General features: G+C 45.8%; 1 protein-coding gene across 4 annotated transcripts in view; it reads left to right on the top strand.

The window, feature by feature from the left end:
- The first annotated feature begins 245 nt into the window (after nt 1-245).
- Nucleotides 246-8,299, top strand: part of CAPN6 (calpain 6) — a 54,627-nt gene continuing 46,573 nt past the window's right edge. The window contains exons 1-3 of one of the 4 annotated variants that reach the window (XM_083876569.1): nt 246-332; nt 1,656-1,902; nt 8,050-8,136. The gene's annotated coding sequence lies outside the window, so the exon portion shown is untranslated. Of the gene's footprint in view, nt 333-1,563; nt 1,903-6,119; nt 6,163-7,837; nt 7,890-8,049; nt 8,137-8,299 lie in introns of those variants that run through there. The other 3 variants (XM_083876570.1, XM_083876571.1, XM_083876572.1) reach the window with 3 other exon arrangements.

Here is an 8,299-nt window from a genome sequence, read left to right as displayed (position 1 = left end):
AAGGTGCTGAACATACAGAGGTGGGTAAGGAAGACCTTGTGAATGAGCAAATTCTGGTGGTGACTTGCGCTGTGGTGTCTCTTTACAAAACAGGCTGGCTCTGGGCTCTGGTTTGCTGCTGAGGGTGCAGGAGGAGTCAGGTTGGGAAAGCAGCAAGTCTGGAGAGTGTGGTGGGGCACTGCTCAGGGGGTGCTTGGAGGCTGTGCAGGAGAGCAGTGAGGAAATTGGGGACACCAGGAGAAGCAGCACAGTCATGGATGGAAACCAGCCCAGAGGAGGGGACACATCCAGCAGGGAAGATAAAGGCTGCAGGGTTCATTCAAGGATTCCAGGTACGATGTTGTGAGGTTAAATGGCTCACAATAAGTGACACCTCTTTTCCAGGTTTGGGGTTTTTTTCCATTAGTTGGCATCCCTCTGGCTCATCTTGCTGCCTGTCCAAAGGAATTTCTCTTTCTGACAAGACTTCCAGCACGAGCTCCTCCTCAGCCCAGACAAATCCCATCCAATTCTTGGATTACGCTGCTCACATCAAAAAGTTCTCATGGTTTTGTTCTGCACTGGATCAAAGCAAAGGCAGCTACTGCTGAAGAGAACACATCTTATAAGCTGTGAATATTTATTATCAGCTCACAGGGTGGAATTTTGTCGTGCTCTTGTGGGGGTTTTCGTGTCCTTCCCTCAGCTGTGCAAATGAATCACAGTGTGCGTGTAATGTACAGGCATCAGCTTTTTATTAGGATTTAATCTCTGGGCTACTTACTCAATCAGGAATTGGAAACACATGGCTTTAGTATGTAAGGCTTTTTTACTCATGAAATAGTAAAGCTGTGGTGGCAGCTTCCAGGGACTTCCAGTCCAAATTTCAGCGTGCCTTCGAAAGGAATTGGGGTAAGAGAGCAAATAGTCCTGCGGTGAACCTTGCAGAACAGGAATTTGTGATGCTTCTTAATCAACTTCAGAGTATTTTGTGGATGTAACTCATCCCCTGAGATCCAATCTCCTCTAGGAAATTTCTCAGTAATAATGTTGAGGAGAAGGAATGAACCTATTTGTAAACTTGTTAAACTATGCTAAAATGAAGATTAAATAGAGGAAGAAAACTGGGGAGGATATATAGAACTATGGTACAGATGAAATTTTGTAGTGCATTTTGAAATGCTGTTTGTTCAAAAATGGGACTGCATTTACTAAAATAGAAGTAAAAGCCACATAATGGCAAAATAAGGGTGTTGTTGTCCTCAAATCAGAAAAAATTCAAGTCAAATTAACCCAGATGTTTAGGATTTACCCAAAAGGAAATTAAGGCTGAGCAAAGTATGGAGAGAAGGTTGTTTCCCCAAATCCATTTCTTGTCGAGAATTTCTTTGTGTCCTGCTTTTTATTTTGCCACAGCACAGAGAAATGTATTATTTTCTGGGTTCTAACCTTTGTTGCCCCCATAAAGTGTCACCAATCCCTTTACTAGGACAGAGAGAGAAGGAAGAGTGATGTGCAGCCTAATAAGGAATGTAACTTTTTTTTCTTTTTTCACGGTGCACGTTAATCTGTTGTTTTCCCTACCAAAAAAAAAAAGAGAAAAAAAATCCAAACAACCCCTGCAACTCTTGCCAAACAGCCTGGCCTTATCTCCTTCTTCAAGAGTTCATTCACAGTTCCAGGACAGGCACAGCTGAGAGTTTGTGTGTCAGGGGCGCACGAGGCTCTGCACTTTCGGTCAGCTCGGAGCTTTCCTGGACAGAGTCCCTGGGACATCCCTGGAGGAGTTATCCCAGCACACACCCCTCTGGAGATGTGACTGGTACAGCCCAGAGAATTCCAGGTTAAGAAGCTGAGGGATCAGCGTTTGCAGGAGCCACTCTGGAGTTTGATGTGCCCCGAGCAGCGTTTGACCCCAGCCAGGTGAGTGCCTGACTGGCATTTGCTGATTAACACCTTTGTCACCAGGAAGGAAAAACCTCTGTGTGAGCCATAATGAGCCAGCACAGTGAGAAAATGCTTTGACTTACTTGAGTTTGTTTGGTATATAGATCTCAGAAAGTCACAGCTCTGTGCTAACTCTGAGCCAAACTTTATTGCAGGATTTATTGCTGAAGCATGGGTGCTCTCCTTTCTTCTGGGATGGAGTTCCACTCTTCTCTCCTCTCTACAGGCATCCTTTACAGTTAGTCCAAAGAAAGGGGTCAGTCTGATAGAGTGTGATTTGATCTCTGCTCATTTAATTCCATTTTCCATCCTGTCTCTGATCTTCCAAAATATAGTCAGGTCTCATTGTGGATTCTTTCACTGTGAAATTCAGGTCTGGTTTGTTTGGTTTTTTTTGTTGTGTTTTGTTTTTTTGTTTTTTTTTTTACTTTTTTTCATTGTGCTTGTGAAGGAGAAATTTTTGTACTGTATCTAAAATAATTGATAAGCAGATGTGTAAAATAATGGAGTGGCCTGATGAGGAGTTACTGATTAATTTGCTATTCCTTTTTTTGTAACTAACTTTTATGAAAAGGCATGATGGAGAACCACTGGAATTCTAAAGGAAATGTTCCCTGTGGTTTCAGCACAAAACCTTGGCTTGAATGAATCAAGTGACAATGCTGTTTGCATTTTCTTCAGAGCTTTTTATAGATCACTTGACTGGGTTAATATTAATTGTAACAATTGGCATCTGCTGGACTAAATTACATTTTAAAAAAATCTAACTGGAATTGTACCTCTCTGATGTTAACTGAAAATGTGTCTGGTTTTGAGGCTATGCTGGAAACCACTGAAGGACAAAGTTTATTGAAACATGAAGACACCTGTGCACTTTGGAAAATCCTGAAAGGAGCCACGAGTTTTGTCTCTGCTTGCAATGATCTTTAAGAATTTCATGATTTTGTTGAAGGTTTTGCCTGGAAATCAGGTGGAGGCAAAAGTCTGCTCTGCTGTTAATCCCATTGCTTTTTAAATCTTTGCCCTTGCCTGAGGGGAGAGAGAGAACAGTTTAAAGTGTTTCACAGGCAGCAACTCGGGGATAAAGTCTCGTGGGAAAAGCGAGGAGGGGAGAGAGTCCAGCCAGAGTTTATCCTCTCTGAGTGTGTTCTGGCTGGACTTTAACTATGAAATCAGCACTGTACTGCTGAACAATCACAGGTGTATATTGATTTCACTCAGCTCTCAGGCTGAAAAGATCCCACACACCCCTGACCATCAGCCAGCCCTACAAATCTGGGGTATTGCTGCTTATTCCAGATGCAGTTGATCCCCCTTAGGCACAGTCACCTGCAAGGGCAGTTTTCTCAGCAGCTGTTTGCTTCTGTACCACCATCCTGAAGGGTCAGAATGAGTTTGCAATTTATCTCACCAGGAACTGGTAAGATTGAGCACTGGAGAGAGAACAAGCTGTGAAAATCAGTGGCAGGGTCTTGGCAGAGCTCCTGCTCCACTCCTGGGCTTAGGCAGTGTCAGGCTTGGTCCTGACCCAGCTCCCACCCTCTGAATCTGAATTCTGACTCCCAGCTGAAGTGCCACAGAGCCTCTCCTATCTCAGGAAGCCTTAAAGAAAAGCCTGGTAAACACTCTGATGGTGCAGCACAAGTGTTGTAATTAATTTTATGTTAGAAAAGCTTTGGTTTGTAGCGTGATGACTCTGCCAGGCTGTGCCGCTGTCTGTGAAAGCAAACAGGCTGTGGGCTCCTGATGTCCAGTTACTCTCCCCCACATTCCTGCTCAGAAGTGATGGGATATGGGCAGATACTCCCAGATGGAAATATGTGGTTTCCTCTCTCGATTTGAAGTGTGGCCAAACTGCAGAGCAGAACAAGGCTGGTACCATCCTGCTCCTGCAGGAAAGCAAATGCTTGTGTCTCCTTCCACTTCAGCTAATTCTTGAACAGAAACCTTTATATGCCTATAAAAGTCCTGAGTTACAGAGGCCATAAAATAGTCATACTAACCTTATTTTGTTGGAAAATCCAAATACTGGATGAAAGAAGGGTTAATGCTGCACAATCCTGGTATCCCCAGAGCCACAATAAACTTGGTGTTTCGCTCAGTCAGGGAGAGCCCTGCCACCCAAAACAAGTGAGAAGCCTGGATCACAGTCATTAATACTGGACAGCGTGCTATTAAATTATCCTGTGCAGCAAATTTGATTAAAATTGAATATATGCTTACTAATGCAATTGCGTATCCACACAACATGGATTTAACACTGACTTTATACATTTTTTTATTGGCTTATGCTGAGGAAGAGAAGAGATCCAGTCCAGCTAAAGCTTCCCCGTTAATGTCTTGAGCTGTTCAAAGAATCCAAATGAGTAAATTTCTCCAGAAGAGATGCTTCTGCTGCAGCAGTAGCACTGGAACAGCCAAGATCATGAAACCACAGTGTTTATGAAGTGGAAGTTTTTCAACTGCTTTAAGTTTCCTCTGCACTCTTAACACGGATTTGCAGCCATTGAGTTGTAAGGACCTGTGACCACTCTGCACAGCAAGAAAGAGCAATAACCTTTTCCAGCTGGAGTTCTGCAAGTCCCTTTAATTAGTTTTACAGAAAAGCAGTTCAGAGTAATTTAAAGCTTTTGGCTGCAGGGCTGCTCTTTTGGAGGCACTCACTGGTTTGATTGTTCTGGAGCAAACTATGGAGACAGAGATGTTTGGGGAAATAGGAAACTATGTTTGCAAACAGTGAAATACTTGAGTCCCTGTTTTGCTCTCGTAGTCCAAACAGTGGCTTTGAGGTTTGGTGAGGAGTCAGTGTTGAAGGAGCAGAGTTTGGAGCTGGGAGGTTTTTGCGTGTTTCAAGACAGGCACACAGCTGCAGGTAGAAAAGAGAAACCTGAGAACCAGCTGTGGGTGGCTGTTACTCCTGCTAAGGTGACAACTTGGTACCTGCAAATGGACAATAATCTTCAGACTGGGTTCATACAATAACAGAATGGTTTGGATTGGAAAGCCCATCTCTTTCCTCCACCCTGGGCAGGAATACCTTCCACTATTCTGGGCTGCTCAAAGTCCAAACCAACCTGGCCTTGAACACTTCCTGGGATGGTGAGCCCACAGCTTCTCTGGGCAACCTGTGCCAGTTCTCAGGAAAGAATTCCTTCCTTGTATCCTAATCTAAACCTCCCCTCTTTCAATTTAAAACCACTTCCCCTCTTCCTATCAGTCTGTCTGTGTAAAAAGTTGTTCTCTCTTTTTTATAAACTCCCTTTAAGAACTAAAAGACTGCTCTAAGTTTTCCCTTGGAGCCTTCTTTTCTCCAGGCTGAGGCACCCCAGCTCTGTCAGCCTGGGAGGTTCCCCCAGAGCATGGAATATGCTGTGTGCATCATTTCTGGCATCTCTCCATGGCCTTCCCATTCAGGGGCTCCTGAACCAGCAGGAATGTGGGCTGAGGCTGGGGTGTGCCTGAGCTCAGGATCCACTTCTGGAAGAAGCAGTTTTGTTTTCAAAGCTGTGCCCAACTGTAGCCTTAAATCCCACCTGGAAATGCACTTTGCCCTTTTAGTCTTGGTGCTGTGCATGGAAATTCCTCGGAATCCTGCAGCTGGAACAGCAAAGTAGGGTGTGTGATAGAATTTTTGTGTTACAACACATCAAGCCTCCTCCTTGCAGAGGAGTTTTGTCTGGCACCGAGGGGCCTCTGCAGCTGCTTGGCCTCTGGGGCTGAAAGTGCTGGGTTTGGTTAGGAAAAACCCAGCCCTGCTGTCCCTGCACCCCAGGATGGGAGTGGGAGGGATGGCTGGGCTTAACTGCTGCAATAACTCCTCTGCCTGAGTTTTTACCCTGCCTGTCACTTGGTTACACAGAGTAACAAAACGGGGATGAGAGCAGGTGAATTCTGTTCAGGTTTGTGTATTTATTGCATGAACTCAAGGACAAGGAGGGTGTAGTTATCCCTCACACCCCTGTCTGGACAGTCAGTGCTGTTTGTTGTGGATCTCCTGTGTAGCAGCTGGGGGAGAGAACAGTTAAGACAGGAAAATGTCAGTGTAAAGAAACACTGTGGGATAGTTTAACACTCAAGGCTTATCTCAATGCTCTGGTGAAGACCTGGATTTCAAGTGAATGTCCCTTTAATTTATGGCTGCTCCTAAGGCCAGGAGTTGGTATTTGCCCAGTGCTGAATGTGATTTAGCTGTGCTCTGGCTGGCTCCAGCAGAGGAATCATCTCTGAGGATAAACTGTGAGTAAAACTGAGATTGTTCCGTGGTTAGACTGAAGAGGGGACTCTGCACCAGCTCCACTTCACTCTTCTGCTGAAACCCTTTTACTAATCAGAATGGGAAACTCTCTGAAGAAACAGAGGGGCAGAGAAAGACTTACAAACTGAAAAGTTGAAAGCTCAGTGATGTGAAACCTCTTGTACTTCTGCTGATACCATGGAGGATTGGGTAGAGCTCTTTAGGGTTTTTTTCCCCCTTCTTTTCTCCTCTGTCTCTCCCCTGGAGTGGTCCATTCTCTCTGCAGAGTGACAGTCTCTGAGGTGAGGGTGCAGTATTTTTAGGACTGTGTTTCTCAGTCCACTGTGCTCATTCTGTATCACATGGCAGAGCAGGGGGCCCTGGCAGAGCAGCTGCCAAGCCCTGCAGTGTTTGCTCAGCACTGCAAGGTTGGAGTGCCAGGGGAGCCAGGGCAGAGCTGTGGGTGTGGAGCAGGGGATGCTCTGTGCTCCGACTGGAGGAAGGAGTGTGGTTCTTAGTTTGGGAGCTTCAATCAACAACTGGGGGTCAAAAACTGGGAGCTGCTTCAAAAATAGACCTTGGAATGGGGGCAGGTCTGCCTCAGGTAGGGAACACTCCAGGAGAGGCAGGCTCAGCTGTGCTCCCCCATCCTCAGTGCTCAAACCACCAGGCTGGTTGTTGTATGGAGGCCTTTCCAGCAACAAAGAGATATTTTTATTGAGTTTAAAATGGGTGGTTCTGGGTTCCTGTGGAAGTGGGTTCCTCCTGGTTCTCCAGGTGGTGATGAGATTTCAGTGCCTCCTGGGTGGAGGTGAAACATTGAGCAGCCAGGATGAGCCTGAGCCCCTAAAACACACTGCAGATGTCACAGGGAGAGGGGCAGGATGAGAGGCTGGCAGGAGAAGCCTCCTCCTTTGTTGGTGTTGCCCTTGTTGAGCACTGCTGTGCAGCCCAGGGCGAGGCAGGCAGTGTTTTATCTCCACTTTCTGTGCATTGCCACAGAACATTCCGGGCTGTGTGGAATGGAGTGTTAATCCTGGAAGGACTCACATTCCTGTCTGGCAGATAGGTGGGGAGAAAGGGCAGGGAATGAGGTCATGAAAGACCTGTCTCAATGAATTAGGCAGTGACAGAAACCTCATCACCCAGGGGCTGCTTTAAAAACAAATAGACTCGGTGTAGAATGGTAGATAGCTCATGGGGACTTTTTAATGATCAAGAATGCCAGTTATCATGAAATAGTCTATATCCCACCCAAATTAGTCAGATTATTTTGTTGTGGTCCCTGAGGTACCTCTGTAAAGTTGACAAGTTGTTCTACACTTGAATTCAAAGAACTGGTTTGTGGGGGGAAGCAAATCTATTTGCCCTGCCTTGGGAGGCACCTGCCAAGTGAGAGGCCTTGAGACTTTTTTTTTGAGGGAGATAAGTAACCAGAAAGTAATAGAATCACAAAATGGCTTTGGTAGGGAGGGATCTTAAAGCCCAGGCAGTCCCACCCCTGCCATGGGCAGGGACACCTTCCATCATCCCAGGTTGCTCCAATCTCCATCCAGCCTGGCTTTGGATGGGAAACTCTCCAGGGATGGGGCATCCACAAACAGCTTTCACTCACAAGAACAAAGACCACGATAAATTTGACATTTCCAAGTGTTCCTCATTGCTCTTCTGTGTTTCTCTGGCTGTGCTCACTTGCACACCTGCAAAAGCTTGGTTTAGTTTCCTGCAGGTCTGTGGAGTCTCACCCAATGTGGGCTGCAGGTGGCTCAAGGAGCACCAGCTGAGCTCCCTGCAGCTGGACACAGCAAGTGGCTGCCAGGACCATGTGGGGCCATTCTCCAGAGCAGGATGTTGGGTAATTCATCCTGAATTTGTCTTTATTGCTGTAGGCAAGGAAGGGGAGATACATCTCTAATTCCAGCCTGTGTCCAGAAGGAAGAGGAAAGGAACTGACACACAGGACATTTCCAAACAGGGTGAGTTCAGATGCTCCCACCACTCCCTGTCTTGAATCAAGACATCTCTCCTGTCCTCCAAATATCAAACTGTCCTGAGTGATTTCTATAATTGATTTCTCATTTGTAAAATGTTTTAAAGCAATTTATTTGAGCTCCATGGGTGCGACCATAAACTTGCCAA

The sequence above is a fragment of the Zosterops lateralis genome (assembly GCF_965231275.1).
Source record: "Zosterops lateralis genome assembly, chromosome: 21".
Lineage (NCBI taxonomy): Eukaryota > Metazoa > Chordata > Aves > Passeriformes > Zosteropidae > Zosterops > Zosterops lateralis.
Note: the sequence above shows the minus strand (reverse complement) of the source record. Positions and strands in the feature narration are given on the sequence as shown.